At 42.7% G+C, this 18,249-nt stretch overlaps 1 long non-coding RNA gene across 1 annotated transcript in view; it reads left to right on the forward strand.

Annotated features, from left to right (window-relative positions):
- Positions 1-1,299: 1,299 nt before the first annotated feature.
- The window catches only part of LOC133379594 (uncharacterized), a 31,761-nt gene continuing 14,811 nt past the window's right edge, over positions 1,300-18,249 (forward strand). The window contains exons 1-2 of the long non-coding RNA XR_009761226.1: positions 1,300-1,372; positions 17,039-17,244. This is a non-coding gene — a long non-coding RNA (uncharacterized LOC133379594). The remainder of the gene's footprint in view (positions 1,373-17,038; positions 17,245-18,249) is intronic.

The following is an 18,249-nucleotide window of genomic DNA, read 5'->3' on the forward strand; positions in this document are numbered from 1 at the left end:
TGAGTAAGAAAAATGAGGATATGGACCAGGATGGCTGGGATGAAGGAAAATGGAGGAGGAGGGGTCAGGAGTGGCTAGTCTGTGTGTGTGTGTGTGTGTGTGTGTGTGTGAGAGAGAGAGAGAGAGAGAGAGAGAGAGAGAGAGAGAGAGAACAGGTGCATGGGGTGCGAGAGTGTGAAGGGAAATGGCGGGTTTATGAGTAAGGAGGAAAATGAGAAATATGGATGTGGAGGTGAGAGGGAGAAAAGACATACAAGATGAATGGAGAACTGTGGTAGGGAAAGGGGTACATAAGGTGCTATGGTGGTAGCGGCTGCCATACAGTAACACCAGGTGCCCAACAGCCCCCAGAAACCTGGAGCTGGCCCTGCATACAGGCCATCTGTAAGGCCAGGGACCTACTACCAAGATAACAAGTTGGCTTCCTGCCTTAAACACTGGATTTCCAGGAACTTAAACTGTTTCCTTGGCAGACCTAAAATATACTAGTTTAATCACATTGATTAAACTTTCCAGTCAGCAATCGAAATAATAGGAATAATAGGCATAGGGATCCAGAGTCCGAGGAGCCAAATGTGGACTTCCAGGCCTATCTGCCCTTTGAGACTCTTCCCAGGAGACATCCTCTCCCCAGCCACACCCTCTCATCCCAGGCCAGACTTCTTTGCATCCTCCCTGGGTGCTTTTGTGTGGTGGGAATGTGTCTGTGAACTTTGATGCTGCCTTTTGTGTGCCGGATGAAGGTGAGTATGTCTGAAGTGCAGTCTGCTGTATGTACTATAGAAAGATAATGCACTGCTCTGCCCACTTTTATCTCTTGCCTTGCCCAGCACTGCCATATCTTCCCCCTCCTCCTTCTGGACATTTGCTCAGAGGAGAATGTGGCCCTTGAGCCGAAAAATATTTCCCACCTTTGCCCAAGGGAGAATGGAATGTGGTGAGATTGCATTTGTGAAAGCACAGATGAGTCAGCTATAGGTGACTTCACTCTGTGGAAAGTCTACACACACAGCAACACAGCAGATTCTCTCTCTCTCTCTCTCTCTCTCTCTCACACACACACACACACACACACACACACACACCTTCCTATTTTGTTCCTATTTCCTGTTCCTATCTTCTGGAACTAGATAACAGACTTTGGCTGTCAACACACTTGTCCCAGATCAAAGTGTTTCTGTTAGCCACACCTGGAGGGGGAATGGATTGATCTGCAAATCAGTTGTGAAATCTCGTTGAAGCTGATTTTTTTAAAAAATACACTCAAGCTGCTCCCACCAGGTTTTACAGTAGAAAGGGGTGGGTTTGACTAGTGTCGTGTGCCCTAGTTTTCGGAAGAGAGAGGTGGAGATGTACTGGAACTAGCAGAACAGTGAGTGTGTTTTCTACCTTTTCTATATATCAACTACTTTCAAGGCAAGGAGATAATTGTTACTCTTGTGGACTTAAACATGCTTGACTCTATGCTCCACAGGGTATAAACACATGGGAAGTTCTCCCATTCCTTGTCTTCCATTTTAGTGGATTTTTAAAATGGAAAGAATATCCTAGCTCTGTTCTCAGAACTGGCAAAGAAGCGGTTAAGATTTTTATTTCTGTATTTACAAAAATATTCAGTGCTCTTAACATGGCTGAGATAAGCAGTCTTTAGGAGCTCACCAGACTTTGTTGTAATTAAAATACAGTAAAATCAAGTAAGCATTTTCACTTCTATGGCCATTAGTAAGTGAATAACTGGTCTCTTAACCATGCTAAAAACTCCTGAGGGCAATTCACATGGCCAAACACCATTACCTTCCACTAAGTATTGCTTTCCAGAAATTTTGTGTATATATGTGTATGTGTGTGTGTGTGTATTCGGTAATGCCGGAAAAACAAAAGCTTTTGAATGGGTCAATTGTTAATTTGCTACTGAACCCTATTATTGTTAATTATGCATAGCATACTTTGTGGCTTCTACTGTACTTTATGGCTACAGATAACTGCTTAAACTGGGCAAAACCTACTGATCATTCAAGGCTGACTCCTACCTAACCATTTAGTATCAGGCAAAATATCAGTCTGCGCTAAAACACCAAAGATAAGGAAGATGCTTCCCAAAAATATTGGCATGGAAATCTATTAGCTTTATTAGTTTAGCTATTTAAGTAGCCATCCTAGAATGCTTTTAATGGTGTAACTAAGCACTGGATCACATGAGCAAAAATTAACACTGACTGTGTAGTGAGATAAATTTGTATCATAGCTGCAGCACACTCCATCAGTCATCAGATTGCTCTGTTGTAGGCCTGCACAACTTATGAGCCGCTAAGCCAAATGCCAGCTGCCAGTTATGTGCTATGGTTTGCCAAGTGCATGACATCCCTCAGATTTTCATGCCATAGGCCAGGAGCAAGAACAGGAGGTTTATCAAATCCATGCAAGGTTGGTTGAGCTTCAGCCTGCTGAGAGTAATGGGCCTAAGCACACTTAACTGTGTGAAAAACTATAGCCGGGATATGTCATCATGTGGAACATCATCCCCTTGCGTTGTTCCATGTTGGTGCTGTGCCAAAATCTGCCCTCCTAATTTCTTGACAGTTTTCTTCTTCCATGAAAGAGGCTTCATTTTTTCTGCTTCATTCTCAGGGCAATTCAAAATTTCTTTAGAATTTTGGTGGGTGTAGAGTTTTGAGTTAATATTATCATCGCAAGGTGGCCAATAGTGGTATATGTGTGTACATTTCTCCTGCCCTCTCCAGCCTGGCTACTCAGTGTTTGTGATCTGCTAAGGCCTCATGGGAGGACATATCACATGATGTCTTACTCTAGACTTTAATTGAAGCATGGGCAGATAGAGATGAGATTTGTAGAATGAAACAAAGGATACTCACAAACACCCTGAAAAGTAAGGTAAGTGCATTAAAAACCCTTTACCCACCCAGGATAATTTCACCAAATATGTTATCTCCCCTTTGATTATTTTTGAATGCAATTTCCTTTCTTATTCAGTGATGGAGAATGGTGAGGAAAATTGATTGCGACCCAGGGGTGAAATAAGACGCAGCCACAATATGATGGGTCAAATAAAGGGCCACTTTATTAAACCAAATTCATATTATGATAATGAACCTGCAGAGGGGAACATAAGTACGGGATTCTCCTGATGAGTCAGGCAAAGCCTGCTTGCAGCTATTGGGGCGACCTAAACCCCTGCTGGGCAAGGGGGTGCCAATCTGTCAACCCCTTGCCCCGACCACACTCCAATTGTGCGTAGGGAGGCCAACCTGCGTCACCGCCCCCCGGTGCCCTGAAACTCCGAGTGGATGAGACCTGTTGGCCCCAAAGGTGACCCGTATCCTGCCCTCGGGCTGTATAACCCGGAGCTGCAGGCCTCCGGAACCACCTGCAGGCCTCCGGAACCAAAGGTGCCTAAAGGTGTCACCTAGCTGCCCTTCACCTTTAACCTTTCCCGCACTTCCTCAATAAAGCAACCATAATTAAAATATTAAATTCAAACAGCCAAATTAACCTAATAACCGCAAGAACACCCGTGCTAACCCTGAAATACCCTCCCCACTAACCACAGTGTGGAGTAGGCAAAAAAAAAAAAAAAACGCCGGCTAAAACGCAGGTGGGCCAAAAATTCCTAGTCGACCCCAAAGGCGACCAAATGAATCACACTGCAGCAGAGGGAGGGTAGGGCAGGTGCCGCAAAATTAGAAGAGGGGGAGTGGGCGGCTGGCACGAGCCTAAATAAGCTCGGTCGCCCCACCCACCTGAAGCAGCACACCGTGACGACATCACGTCAGTATGGCGCGCTTGCCCTCTTCCATAATGGAGGCTCGGGATTAGCCCCGGGCTGCAAACTCCGCCCCGCGACCCGGTAAGTCCCGAGTGCGGAGCGGGGTTGCGACCCAGGGGTGAAATAAGATGCAGACACAATATGATGGGTTAAATAATGGGCCACTTTATTAAACCAAATTCATATTATGATAATGAACCTGCAGAGGGGAACATAAGTGCGGGATTCTCCTGATGAGTCAGGCAAAACCTGCTTGCAGCTATTGGGGTGATCCAAACCCCTGCCGGGCAAGGGGCTGCCAATCTGTCAACCCCTTGCCCCGACCACACTCCAATTGTGCGTAGGGAGGCCAACCTGCGTCACCACCCCCGGTGCCCTGAAACTCCGAGTGGATGAGACCTGTTGGCCCCAAAGGCAACCCGTATCCTGCCCTTGGGCCATATAACCCGGAGCTGCAGGCCTCCGGAACCACCTATCACCTCCAAAGGTGCCTAAAGGTGTCACCTAGCTGCTCTTCACCTTTAACCTTTCCCACACTTCCTCGCCACAGAAAGGGGACATTGATACCTGCAGTTAATCAAACCCACTGAGATTATGACTTCCTGGTTTCTTCCAGACTTACATATAATGATGGACAGGACAGAACTAATTTGGTTCATGCCTCTTTTTCATGTGTTCCATCCCATTTCTCCGCAGATTTTAAGGATATAATCTTTAAAAATTCCCAAAAATCCACACAAATTCAAAAGGAAGGGCAAGAGATAAATAATTAAATATTTTTAAAAAAATGTTTGTAAAGTACATGTGCAGTAGTCTAAGGGATGATTTGGTTCCTTTTTCCTCTGCCCTGCCCCAGATATTAGCCACTGTTCATCTCAACAGTTCTTTATCTCCATTCTGCTGCTGCCTCCTTCTCCTCCTTTATCCATGTTCTTGCCCTCCGGCTCCTTTCCCCCTCCACTCCATTCTTCATCACCACCATCTCTTTTTTTTAATAATTGTTTTCTCCACTCCTCCCCGTCTCGCTCTCCACCTCCTACCCACCCACAGATCATGAGGGAAGAGCGATGCTGCACAGAAGCCCAGTTTGAGGCTCATGATTTTCATCCACAAATCAGAGGAGCAGCTTCCCCCCCCCCAAGTAATGCCCCAAAGTAATGCTAGGAACATTACAATTACTCCTCAAAAGTAATAAAATTACTCCTAGTTCTATTACAATCAAAATGTAAAGGAATTAACCACTTGTTCCTCAAAAACGTAATGAATTACAGGTAATTCGTTACTTGTAACGAATTACTTCCATGCTCTGATTGTAATAAAAAATAAACAAACAAACCTAAAAATATTTCAAGACAGATAAAAGACAGGTCTTACAAAATCTGTCATACGAAAAGAGGCTACCAATACCCCAAACCCTTCAAATTAAGGGCCAAAAGCCCAGCTGAAAAGGAAGGCTTTTGCCTGGCACCTAAAAATAGATAATGTTGGTGCTAGGTGTGCTTCCCTGAGGAGAGCATTCCACAAGCAGGGAACCACCACTGAGAAGGCCCATTTTCATGTTGCCACCATTTCCCCTCTCATTCTCTCACAAAAGGGAACACCTTTTCTAAGATTGTGCCTGCTGTTATGCATCATCTTAAAGACAAAGAGAGTGTCATGTTTATGGTGGCTATATATTGTCTCCAGGATCAGAGACAGCATGCCTCTCTGAAAACCAGTCTCTGGGAAATGACTGCTGAACAGAACTTCTCCCACCATGTCCTGCTTGTGGGCTTCCCATAGGTATAACTGGTCACTGTGGGGAACAGAATGCTGGACTAAATTACCATTTTATCTGAAAACCCTGAAACAGCAATGGAATACTAAGAGGATATAGATATATGACACAGCAAATGGCAAGACTAAAATAATGATGGAAACATAAGCATAATTCAACAGAAAAGTCTTCAGTAGAACAGCTTAAACCTAAATCTCAGAGTTGATATTAGCCATCTTGATGGCTTACATCAGGAATGGAGAAGTTCTGGCCCAGAGTCTGGGTGCAACCCCTAGGGCCTCCTCATCTGGCCTGCTGTTTCCCCTCCTTACCTCTTGCCCTGATACAGTTAGATTTCAGGACAAAACTTTTATTGGAGCCAATAGAAGGCCTTTTCGTGCCTAATTTCAGTGCAACTATTTTAGGGGGGGCAGTTGCAACTGGGGAGGAAAAGGATAACCCTCCTCTCATCTTGCCCTGCAACTGCCACTCCCCAACACTACCTCCACACCATAATCAGACTTGAAAAAGCCCATTGGCTCCAACAGAAGTGTTTCCCCTATCAAGACTAATTGCTGTGGGATGGGGTGATCTTACTGAAGAGTGCAGCTGGGAAAGGAAATGCTAGCTCTAAGCACGAGGCACTATTGTGGGGTGGTGCACAGCCCCAGGCGGCAACAAATGGGGGGAGTCAACCTCCCAACGGCCAGTGGTGGCTAGTGGTGCCATGTCAGCAGAGCAGTGAAATCCACTCCAGGTTTTAGTCCAAACTTTCAAGGACCTTTCCAAGGTGCTGAACCTATTTTGGGAAGGTTTCAGCATCTTGGACAGCTCATGGAAAGTCTGGACTAAAGCCCAGAGTGGATTCCACTGCCCAACAGACATAGAGCTACCAGCTGCCACTGCCATTTCATCATCATCTTTTCATCATTTTATTTGTATGCCGCCTTTCCACATAAAATTGTGCTCAAGGCGGCTTACAGCAAGGTGAACAAAAATACATCTCAAAAACAATTGCAAAAACAATTTCCTAATAACAAAAAATAATAAAACAGGGACATAACAAATATAATAAGCAAAAACAACTTTTCAACATTATGAACATAATAAAACAATCTTTAAAAACAAAGAAGTAACCATTAACACCCCAAGCCCCTAAAGAGAACCATTTACTATATCTCCTACAAGACTTCATTATTCAGAGTGGAGGCTTGCTTTGTATCGGCACAGTCTCTTTGTAAGCAGAGGTGTGGACTCCAAAGTGTGTAGGCTTCCAAAGTCACAGAAGAGGCAGGGCGGGTGGTCTCCCAGGCTGGCAGAGCTTCTGCAGAGAACTCCTTACCAGACAAGGTCTCAGCAGAGGCACAGTCTTTGTAAGCAGAGGTGTAGACTCCTCCCCTTCAACACAGGTGTAGGCTTCCAAAGGCTGTTTCTGCCAAAACTGGTTGTCAATACTGCAATGTGTGTCAAATGCGACACAGGATTAAGATGCACTTGGATCTTCATCTTGGGATATGTGTCAAGGCACGCCTTCCACTTTAATCTGCAATTCAATCTACCACACAAAAGGCATTTGTTAAAAATGTCAGAGAGCTTCAGAGAAAAAAATAATGGCTTCCCATGTTTGCTGAAGCCTTTGATTCACCGTGTATTGGAAAAATGCCACTCACATTCTAGCTCTCATGGGACAACCTGTAATCCTGGGCCATCCTGCGAGAGCTCTAGGGGGTGGAGTCAGACCCAACCCTTTATGGAGGCTCAATCACTCCGCCTCTGCCTCTTTCTTCGTGCAGCAGCTTCCCTACCTCTCCTCCCACATTGGGCTGTAGTGCATCACTGAGCTTTTCCTAAAAAGGTCACTGGCTGGACAGGAATTTTTCCTCTTAATCACATTGGCCCCTGGTTGAGCTCCCCCCCCATATTCCTCAGTGATTGCTGTACAATTTGTTAGGGGTTCTGATGCTTTCGTTACAACTTAAAGATAACCTGGCATGGGGCAGGATCAAACGTAAGTGGGACCCCTCAAGGGGTCTAGTGGGGTTATTGTAGGCCATCTCCCTAGCTTGGGAGGGGCCAGGCCTCATCCAGTTTACACCCAACCCCATGGTTGGCCAGCAGACTCAAAAGTTCATTGGCTTGCACCATACTCAGGGTCTCATGCTGGCCAATACCCAAGGTAGATTCCCCAACTGCTAATTGGGCAAACATTCCCTCAGCGAGGGCTGTTGGAATGAAAGCAGATCATTGCCTTACCGCCATGTCAACCCCACTTACTTGCTGTAATCAATAAATTTGTGGCCCATAAACCATTCTTGGTTGTTTTATTCCCATTGCTGGTGGGGGAGGGATGTACAAGGGTTAACCCTCCTTCCCCTCACATATATTCATCTGTGGGAGGTTTAAAAAAAACCCAGGAGAGTTGCCCTTTACAAGGCCTGGAGATTATCTGGCTACTTGTGATGTGTTTACATTTAGTTAATTTACAAGCTCAGTTTTTATATGCCCAAAGTGGCTTATTGTAATCATTAACATATTTATCAAAATGCATACTGTACTTTTGGGCTGACCAGTATTTTAGGCAGAATATGTCCTCTTTCTAGTATATATATATTCACATAGTTTATGTATTTTATTTTATTTTTAGGTGAATTCAGTATGTGTGTTGTATAAATACTCTGAGCTCTTGCATGACCTAGTTTTACTTGCCATTTACTTATGCCACACAATGAGCGCAATCTTATTTTAGCTGTATGCTCAATTTATTTTAGCTGTATGCTTATATTTATACTTATATTTTTAGCATATTTCATTTTATATATTTATCATTATTTTTAAAAAGCCATAAACTGCCTGAACCTATAGGATAGATAGTGGGTAACGACTGGACGGAAACAAGCAAGCAAGCAGACACACACAAATAAATAACTCATTGCAACTTTAAAGCGAGAGAAAAAAATAAGGATGATCTTACTAACTTCAGGAACTGTTCACTCAGTATCTGTTACCAAATGCTGGAGATGGGAAAAGGGCAGAACAGAGTATGGAATTTACGTCTTCTAATTGTCAGGTCAGTGCTTTAATTAGGGATGACAAAGATTCTGGTTCACTGCAAATTTTGGAGTGAGCCTATCTGTTCCGCCCCTATCAGATCCATGTACAGATTGGAACACAGATTTGTGGATTAAGCTGCATAATTGATGAACTGATCCACTCAGGAGTCTGTACTGTACTGTCTATTTCTCTTTCTTTAATTTTTTTTTTACACTGTGTAGAGCAGCTAATACCACCTATGCAGTGTTTTTAAAAACTGTTTTAAAAAGCTCCAATAAAGTGCTTTCTCTTCCTAGCCTAGATATTGTCATCTACTCTGTTCCTGAATCGGATCAGGGGACAAGACTCCCAGAACCGTCACTGACATTGGCAAGGAGTTGCTTCTCTTAACTGCATTATAAGAACTGACAGTTAAACACTTGACCTTGCTTTCTAACCCCATCTGTCCCATCCCTTTTTCCTTGCATGTCATGTCTTAGACTGTAAGCCTAGGGACATACCGTCTTAATACTGATTTTTGTAAACTGCTCTAAGAGCCTCTTTGACTAAAGGATGGGATATAAATGCTGTAAATAAATAAATATGTGAATGTACAGCATAATGTGCAGTTCCTTACTGTGAAGATTGCACAGAGAAAAATGGCTGCGCTTGTATACCTATGGGGAGCACCATCTTTTTTCTATATCATATCCTTGAAAGGTTACCAGACATATTTGTACAGGGAAAAGATGGCTGCCCCATCTTTTTTCTGTGCATGGTTTCCCCAGGAAGGGGCTATGTGTTATGGTAGTTGCTTCCTGGAGAAGCTTTCAAAACAGCTTTTTTACTGCAAGGCCACAGAAAAGTGATTAGTTGCTCTGGGCCATCCTGGGCTCTTTCTGAGAGGAAGGATATACATTTAAATAAACAAATAAATAAAAGTTAAAGAAAAAGAAAGATAGCCTTTAGACCACCTCATAAATACTAAAAAAGAGGGGGCAGATCTTTTAAGATTTCTCAGGATTTTCCTCACAAATAGGATGAGATAGAGTTAATTTTGTGTGTGCACAAAACTCTCTGGAACATAAACAGGATGATCCATCCCTTGCTTTAACTCAGGTGCTCTCTAATCATACTGGCTTTCCCACCCCCCTTTATTGTGTGGGCTAAATAATTTTCATACAAGTTGAGACTGCACTGTGCAAGGGTTGCAATGCTGGTTGTAATGCAAAATGTTGCCTAGGATTATACAGCCACAGGAGTGGCTATATATTATAGCCAGCATGGATTTTCCACATTCTGCACTGTTAAATTGAAAATACCCCCATGCCATCCTGCTGCTTCCCATAAGCTCATTTCAAAACTGAAACTCAGAAACGCTGGTTTAACAACCCTCTGTGTTTTCATGGCAATACACAAAACACGCAGAGAGAATCAAGAGTTCAAAGTATAAAAAGAAAGAAAGAAATCCAGATCCTGTTGGACTTCTTTCTGTCAGTGGTCTCATAATTTGTTGAAATTAATTAAAAATCAGCAATATTCATAGAGAACCTGTAATCATTTTACTGACCTTGCCCCATACTCCGACCTTCATCTTTTGCAGCTTAAAATTTTTAAAAATGCATGGCTGATTTTTAATTAATTTAAAAAATTTAACATTGAAGTCAGTAAGAACCAACTGTCAGTGTTCTAAAAGCCAGACTAACAGTTGTTTGACTTGGCCAATCAGGCATTCACACCCATGCCAGACCTTTCTTTCACTTGAGACAGTGATGACTTTCCCTAAACAATCCTGGGAAGTATAGTTTGTGAAGGGTGCTGAGAGTTGTTAGGAGACTCCTATTCCCCTGACAGAGCTCCAGTGGCCAGAGTGGTTTAACAGTCAGCCCCTCTTCTGGAGATTGTAGCTCTGTGAGGGGAACAGGGCGTCTCCTTGCAACTATCAGCACCCTTCACAAACTACAGTTCCCAAGATTGTTTGGGGGAACCCATGACTGTCTAAAGTGAAATAAAGGTCTGGTGTGGGAGTGGCCAGTGACAGCTTTGGTTTAAATTTGTGTGGGAGACTACATGGGGAAAACCTTGAAAAACAGTGATAGTGTTCACAGTGTTTTCCATTTAGAAAGGAAAGGGGTTTCCCTCTGCCCACTGCCTACCCACCCACCAACCCACCCACCAACCCACCCACCAACCCACCCACTGTCTTCTCTCCTCCCTCTCTCTCTCCCTCTCTCTCCCCTCTTCCCCCTTCTTGCCCCTCCCCAGGTGTTTCACCTATCCTAATCATGATTGCACAGAAGTAAATCCCATTGAACTCAAAAGGCATGCAACTGATTAAACCTGCTCTTCCCTTCTCCTCCCTCCTATACCCTCACTCTTGCCCCTTTCATCCCCCTTCCTTTGCCCCTCCTGTCCTTCCCCCTTCCAATTCCCTCCCCCCTTCCTCTCCCCTCTCCTCTCCCTTCCTTATCTTACAGACTCCAGAAGTGTCATAAAATCATTTAAACTGGGACCATTGTTTGTTTGAAGGATTATTCCCTGGCAGTGTTAATTATTAGAATTCTTAGATTATCAGTTCTGAAGTCAGGAAGCCTGTTCTGGTCTTCCTAATTCACAAACAACTCAGAGTTCAACAAAAGGCCTGTTTCCCAGAATACACTGCAACTGAGCTCTTATGCTCTGATCCATTAATATGAACCTATGAATAAGAAAAAACTCAAAATATGTGTCTTCTTACAGTATGCACACCAACTTTCATTCTCATTTCTCACAGAAGATATCACAATTCATTATGTGCTTGTGTATGAAATGCAAAATGTTGTCTTGAATATGTCTTCTAACTTTCATTCCGATACCTTCCATGAGCGTTGAGATATCACAGCCACTCTCTAAAAGCATGGACATTCATGTTTTTACTTCTTTTCTGGACCAATTTAAAAATGGGTGAGGGCACTGAGATGGTATTTCACTGTGAAATGAAGAATTGTGCCTTCAATGGATGATGCAAAGTTCATTCTGTTATCTCAGTGTTCAGCTAAGATATTGCATTAAGAACTAACCAACAAATGTACAAATAAAATGCAGAATAGGTGAGTTAAAGGCCCCTCTTTGCTCAGACAATCATTCTGGAAGTAATTACTTTTTTACAATGTGACTTCCATATTATTTGCTCATGTCAGACATTTCATTTGACCTTTGACCTGTAGTTTATTCCTCACAGAACTCAGTTCCCAGTATCCTCAACAAACTACACCTCCCAGGATTCCCTTTCTTTTGGGGGGAATATACTTTTGATGGGCTTTAAATTATTGTGTTTACATAGCCAAGATCTAGTATTTACAACCATTGTATAAACCTAAACCGTTTCAAAGAACTAGTGAGATCAAGCAAATGAAAGGGCCTTTCTGGGATTCGCCAGAAGCTAGTACAGATTTTGAACTTCCCCCACCCTCACCCCTCAGATTCCACAGTCAGTTACTACCAAATGGATCCCCAAATGACTCAGTGAATTCCATGTTCAAGAATCTAATAATTAAGGCAACACCTATTGGAACCACACATTTGAAACCTGCTGAGACTCAAGGCTCATCTACACGGTGATTTACTGTGTGTTTGGTGCTACTCACATCTCCTTTGCATGATTCACATGACATTACTGGCAAACAGAAGCTATCACACAGTTTTCCCCCTGTAAATCCAAACTATCCCAATCTGCTGATAATACAAAAAGTGGAGAGAGAAAAAGTCTCCGCTCCGTTTCTCTAGTGGTTTCATTTTGTTCCCTGTGGGCTGGCAAACAACTTCCAGCTGCTCTCCGCCATTCTGCTGGCCTTTTTTTATGTTGCTGTAAATGATGCCTTTATTTTCTTTTTCCCCTAACTTGTGCACAAAAGCATAACACTGCTCAAACAAAGAGTTGTATTTCAGCTCTTAAACCATAAGCAGGGAAAACACAGATATTGGCTCTTGTGGGGTTTTTTTTTAGGAACTTACTACAGCTGGTAGAACAGACTGAGCTTGCTCGGTCACCTAGCAACCAGAGGGAGTGGAAATGTATAATTAAGGGGTGGGGCCACAAGGAAACAGCAAGACTAATCCTTCCCAGAGGAACACCTACTTGTGTGAATGGGGAAAAATGATTGGCAGCTACCATTGAGCAGGAACTGCAGATGGTGCAAATCAATAATGAAGGCAAAAACAATGTATTTGCTATGAAGAAATGCTCCTGTGTAGATGAGCCCTCAGTCTTTGAGTCAAGCCAGATATGCCATCATTAAAGCAATTAGCAATTTATTTAATATCCCAACCTTCCTCCTAGAATTTGTGTGAAAGTTTTTTTGTAAAGTAAACAGTAGATGTAGGAGGCCAGATCAAGACCAGGTCCCTGGTGGAAATCAGGGAACTTTTTCTAGATTAGAACTGTTGCACCTGCTATTTGCATTGGAAGGAAAGCTTCTTATTGTTGTGAATAGAAGCTTTCAATGCAAATAGCAGGTGTGACGGGCTTGATCTGTATAGCGTCTGCAATGGAGGGAGGATGGTAAAACTCCCTTTTACTCCTTGCCAGGTGCCCATTCAAAATCCATCCTGTTTACTTTAAAAAATAACCATTCACTTGCTAATTGCATGAATGGTTTCACATATAATTTGGCCCTTCTACGCTGCCTGAATGAATGCCATCAGTTTCAGTGGACTAATTTCCCAAGTGACTACACTAGAAATATAGGAATCTGCCTTTTACTGAGTCACACCAAGAGTCCAGTGTTGCCTACAATGACCGGCAGCAGCTCTCCAGCATTTCCGACAGGAGTCTTTGCCAGCCCTGCCTGGAGATACCAGTGACTGAACACAGGACAAAGCAGATGCTCTGGCATGAGCTATGGCCACTGTACTACTGCTTTGCTCAGCAATGTGTTTCTCTGTACTTGACTGTTTCCCACATAAATATGGTTATGCCTCAATCCTGAAATGGATTTCAGGATTTGAATAATACTTGCTGTTTCTGATAGAACATCCTTCCAATTAGCTCTGACCTTACTAAGCCTGCTTAAACCTTGTTGCCTAGCAGTTTAGTGCGTAGTAAAGATAACAAGAAACAGAAACATTTAAAAATAAGGCATGTGCAATTGTTTCCCTGTAAATTCATAATGACTGCTTTGGAAAAACAAATATTTCTGTCTGAATCCAGGAATCTATTCCTGGAAACAAGTCAGGGTTTGTTTATTTAGGGGTACTAAAAGCATTTTAGGCATAGTTTTTAAAGACAGGTTTCAAACTATCACAGCTGAGAAAATGACTGTGCAGTGATAGTATTGGCAAAAAATATTGTAGCATGTTTTACAATTCATAAATACAACGAACATGTGCAAACCACTCAGCAACACATAATCCTATAGCTTTAGATAAAATACAGATCGATCTTGCAAACGTTTCTGTGTGCATCTAGATTGGCCCGTTATTGCATCATGAAATCAATTTTTCATACAGTATAATTAAGATGAGATTTATCTTGAAAATTTGTAAACTAAAGGAAGGGTTCTGTTTTTGCTATTCCAGGCATAAAACCTAGGAGGTTTATTGAGAATGGCCATGTGGATATGAAACATAGGAAATGGCCTTATATCACTCATCCCCCTTGCACCACCATGCAGATACATTACATATGACATGGGACTGGCTGCTCCATGTGGATATCTCATCATATGATGGTTCATCCACCCATCCTTGCACAAGGGGAAGAAATTGCTATCCACCTGGAGCACCTGCGTAGGAAGCTGTTTTATCCTGAGTCAGACCACTGGTCCATCTAGCTCAGTAATATCTAATACACTGACTAGCAATGGCTTTTTAGGGTTCTAGACAGGAGTCATTTCTAACCTTGTCTGAAAATGCTACAATCTGGAGTCTTGCATGCAAAGCATGTGCTCCACCAGTGAGCTACAGTATGTCCCCCCACCAATCAGCTGTAGTGAGTGAAAAGTGATGTAGATGCGTGAGATAAAGTATTGGGTTTGACAAAAAGAGACAGTGTATGCACATTTTATTCCAGAATCAATGGATACTGAGTATTTTTTCTACATAGTTCACACGCATGCTAGATCTATAGCATATTCTTTTTTGCCCCTAAAAAGGGCTTCTTGAGAAACTGCTTTAATTCCAAAAATAAAAGCTCATTGCAGATTGATTCTGCATTACCCTGCAGTGTGTCAATTTGAAAACAGATGTAGGCAATCCTGGCAGTGGGGGTGTATCGCCCAATGAAGTTGTGGGTAGGTGTATACGAAGATCACAATCATTATTTCCTTCTTCATTCATGTAGGGCTTGTGCAGGGATGAAAACCTACTTAAGGGGAGGATTTTCAAATAGGTATCAAGTAACCACATCCACCCTTGTGGACAGCAGAATGTAGTATCTATTGCAGAGTAGCGAAATTGGGAATGGAGCATCTGAGTGAGCTTTTGTTTATTTGAATCTTTGCTAAAAATTACACCTTCACTGGAATTAGTCAGACAGACTTTAAGCTTTAAAATAAGAAAGAACTACTTTATTCTGGAAGTACATACTTGATAGGAAAGAGTTCTACATCTAGCTAACTAGCTAAGATGGAGATGCAATCACTAAGCTTAGTGTTTGCCCTCATGCTTGGAGGAGAGGGAAAGACAAAGAGAAGATGACTGCTCTCCCTCTCAAGAGAATGAAGAAGAAGGAAGGAGATGTGGTCAACATCCTATGCATATCAGTCTAGCAGGAAGGGAGAGACAGCAGGAGATCAAAGGTTAGGCATTAGCCTAGCAATCAAGAGGTCTCCTTTCTAGCTACCCTTTTTAACGCCATGAAGCCTCAACCCATAAGTTGGAGTTGAACCACATATTCCAACAGTATCAATCTAGATTCAAAGCAGCATGTTGGGGACAAGCACAGACAATCCTAGATTGAGAAAAACTACATTTATCTGCTACAAGAACATTAGTGTATAAGCCTCAGATTCCTAGTTAATTGTGAAGTTTACGGCATTTCATATGCTCTTGGCCTAAGCCAACTCATATCATTGCAATGAGGATAAAGATAAAATGGGGGTATGTAGTAACATGGGAGAATGCATATATTTTAGTTCAATGGATGTCATTATTAGAGCAAATCCATTAGAGGCATCCAGAGCACTGTCTATTACATCTGTACTGGATCAGTTTCAATTACTGCAGCCTCAAGATGTGGCCAACCACCTGCCCTTTGACTCGTGTCCTTAGAGCTAGCCATAGGAGGTCAAGTGGGTGGGTCCAGGGTGTGATTAATGCTTCACTGGAGGAGGAGGAGGTACCATTTGCTTTGAAGAGGTGGTGCATCCCCTCCTTAAGAGGATCTCCCTGGACCCAGAAGTGTTAAACAACTACCTCCTAGTGGCAAATATCCCCTTTTTGGGCAAGGTACTTGAGAGTATGGTGGCAGTCTAGCTTCAAGCATGGTTGGAGGCAACTGATCTATTCCAGTCTGGCTTCAGGCCTGGCCATGGCACTAAAACTGCCCCGGTTGCCCTGGTTGATGACATCTGTCAGAAAAGAGACAGATAGAATGAGCCATGCTCATTCTCCTTGATATCTCAGTGGCTACTGTTTGAAGAAGTACTGTTGACCATGGTATTAGTCGGGAGCGTTTCAGGAGGTGGGGGTTGGGGGCACTGTGCTTCAGTGGTTCCGCTCATGCCTCCAGGGCCACTTCCAAAAAGTAGTTATGGGAAGCTACTGTTTGGCACCAGTGGAGCTGCCCTGTGGTGTTCTGCAGAATTCCATCTTGTACCCCATACTTCTATGTGAAGCCACTGCGAGCTGTCATCAGGAGATTTGGAGTGAGGTATCATCAATATGCAGATGACACCCAACTTTATCTATCTGTTCCATCTGAATTGTGAGAGGCAGTTGAGATTCTAGACCAGTGCTTGGAGGCAGTGATGGGCTGGATGTGGGCCAATAAACTGAAGCTAAATTCTGAAAAGACAGAGGTGATGTGTTTCTCATGTCCTGGATGTGGGGAGACAGCATGTTCTAGATGGGGTTGCACTCCCCTTGAAGGAACAGGTCTGCAGCTTGGGATACTCCTGGATCTAACATTGTCATTGGAGGTTCAGGTGGCTTCAGTGGCTAGGAGTGCCTTTTTCCAGTTCCAACTGGTTTGCCAGGTTTGGGCCCTTTTGGACAGAGATGACTCCATGCTCTGGTAACTTCCAGACTGGCTTATTGCAATGTTCTCTATGTGGTGCTGCCCTTGAAGGCAACTCGGAAACTTCAACTGGTCCAAAATGCAGCAGCCAGATTACCGGTTGGGCTTCCCTTTAAATCTCATATAACCCCTGTTTTAAAACAGCTGTACTGGTTACAAGTTGATTTCTGAGCCCAAGTCAAGGTGCTCACAGTGTTTAAGTCCTAAACAACTTAGGTCCCATATATCTGAAAGAATTTCTTCTTCCCTACAGACTTTCTTGGGTGCTGAGATCATCAGAAGGGGCCCTTTTGGTAGATCCACAACCCTCAGAAGCTGGGGTGATTGTGGTCCAGGAGAGGACATTCTCCATGGCGACCCCTAAGTTGTGGAACTCCCCACTGAGGTGCATCTGGCAACTTCACTGCATATTTTTAGGTGAATGCTGAAGAAAACGTCTTTACCCTGGACATCTGAAAGGTATTTTTTTAGGACCCACCCTTTTTTGTGATTTTAGATTGTTTTTAATTGTTTTTAGCGCTGTGTTTTTAAAGTTGTTGTAACCTGCCCTGAGGTATTAATTAATTAATTAATATTTTTATGTACAATCCAATGATTTTTAGTGGTTTAAATTCTTAAGATATAATTTGTTGAATGTAGGTGGTCAGTTGTACAGAAACATGATATGGTGCTTTTGCACATGTGTAGCAGGCCATAGGTGGTTTTTCAAAATATGTTCAAAACAAGATTGACAGCATTTCCCATAAAAATATGTATACTCAATTTACCTCGCTTTCTTCCCAGGTTAAGTGTGTTTGAAAGAAATGGGGGATATTAATGCTGTAAAGTCAGTTATGCTGAATTACAGACACTGTGCTGAGAATTTGTAGTATTACATAACTAATAAATTCCTTCATGGCATTTCTCACTTTCCCTGCAGTGTCCCTCTTGCTTTTGATTCCTATAAGGCTCAGCTAATTTCTGATATTTTAATTTATGGGATAGCTTGTGAAAATTTGAAGCACTGAGTTCACTTGAGTGGTATGTGGGTTGAATACATCCTCTGTAGTTGGAAGAAATTTCATCTTCATCAAGATCTCTCGTACCAGAGGCTGCTTTTCCATAGTGCATTAACAATACCCCCCTCCCCATTTCCTCTCATTGTTATTTTTATGTGGCTGTTTAGATTAAGGTGAGCACAATGCTGGACTAGGGCTATTCAAAGTGGGAAAAACAACCCCACCACATTTCTTAGGATCATTGTTGCTGTAGAGATGACCGGGCATGAGTTTATTTGAGCGATATGCTTATATTTGCAATGTATTCATCTGTCTCTCCATCCACAAGCACATTTATCAGTCAGTAAAGATGGAAAAAAAACCCCATCCATACAAAGAACTCAATATAACATGGAATAAAGGGCTATATTAGAGAAAGCATCTGCTACAATTAGCTGCCTAGTTTAAGAACACTAAGTGTTTTTTT

The sequence above is a fragment of the Rhineura floridana genome, chromosome 1 (genome assembly GCF_030035675.1).
Source record: "Rhineura floridana isolate rRhiFlo1 chromosome 1, rRhiFlo1.hap2, whole genome shotgun sequence".
NCBI lineage: Eukaryota > Metazoa > Chordata > Lepidosauria > Squamata > Rhineuridae > Rhineura > Rhineura floridana.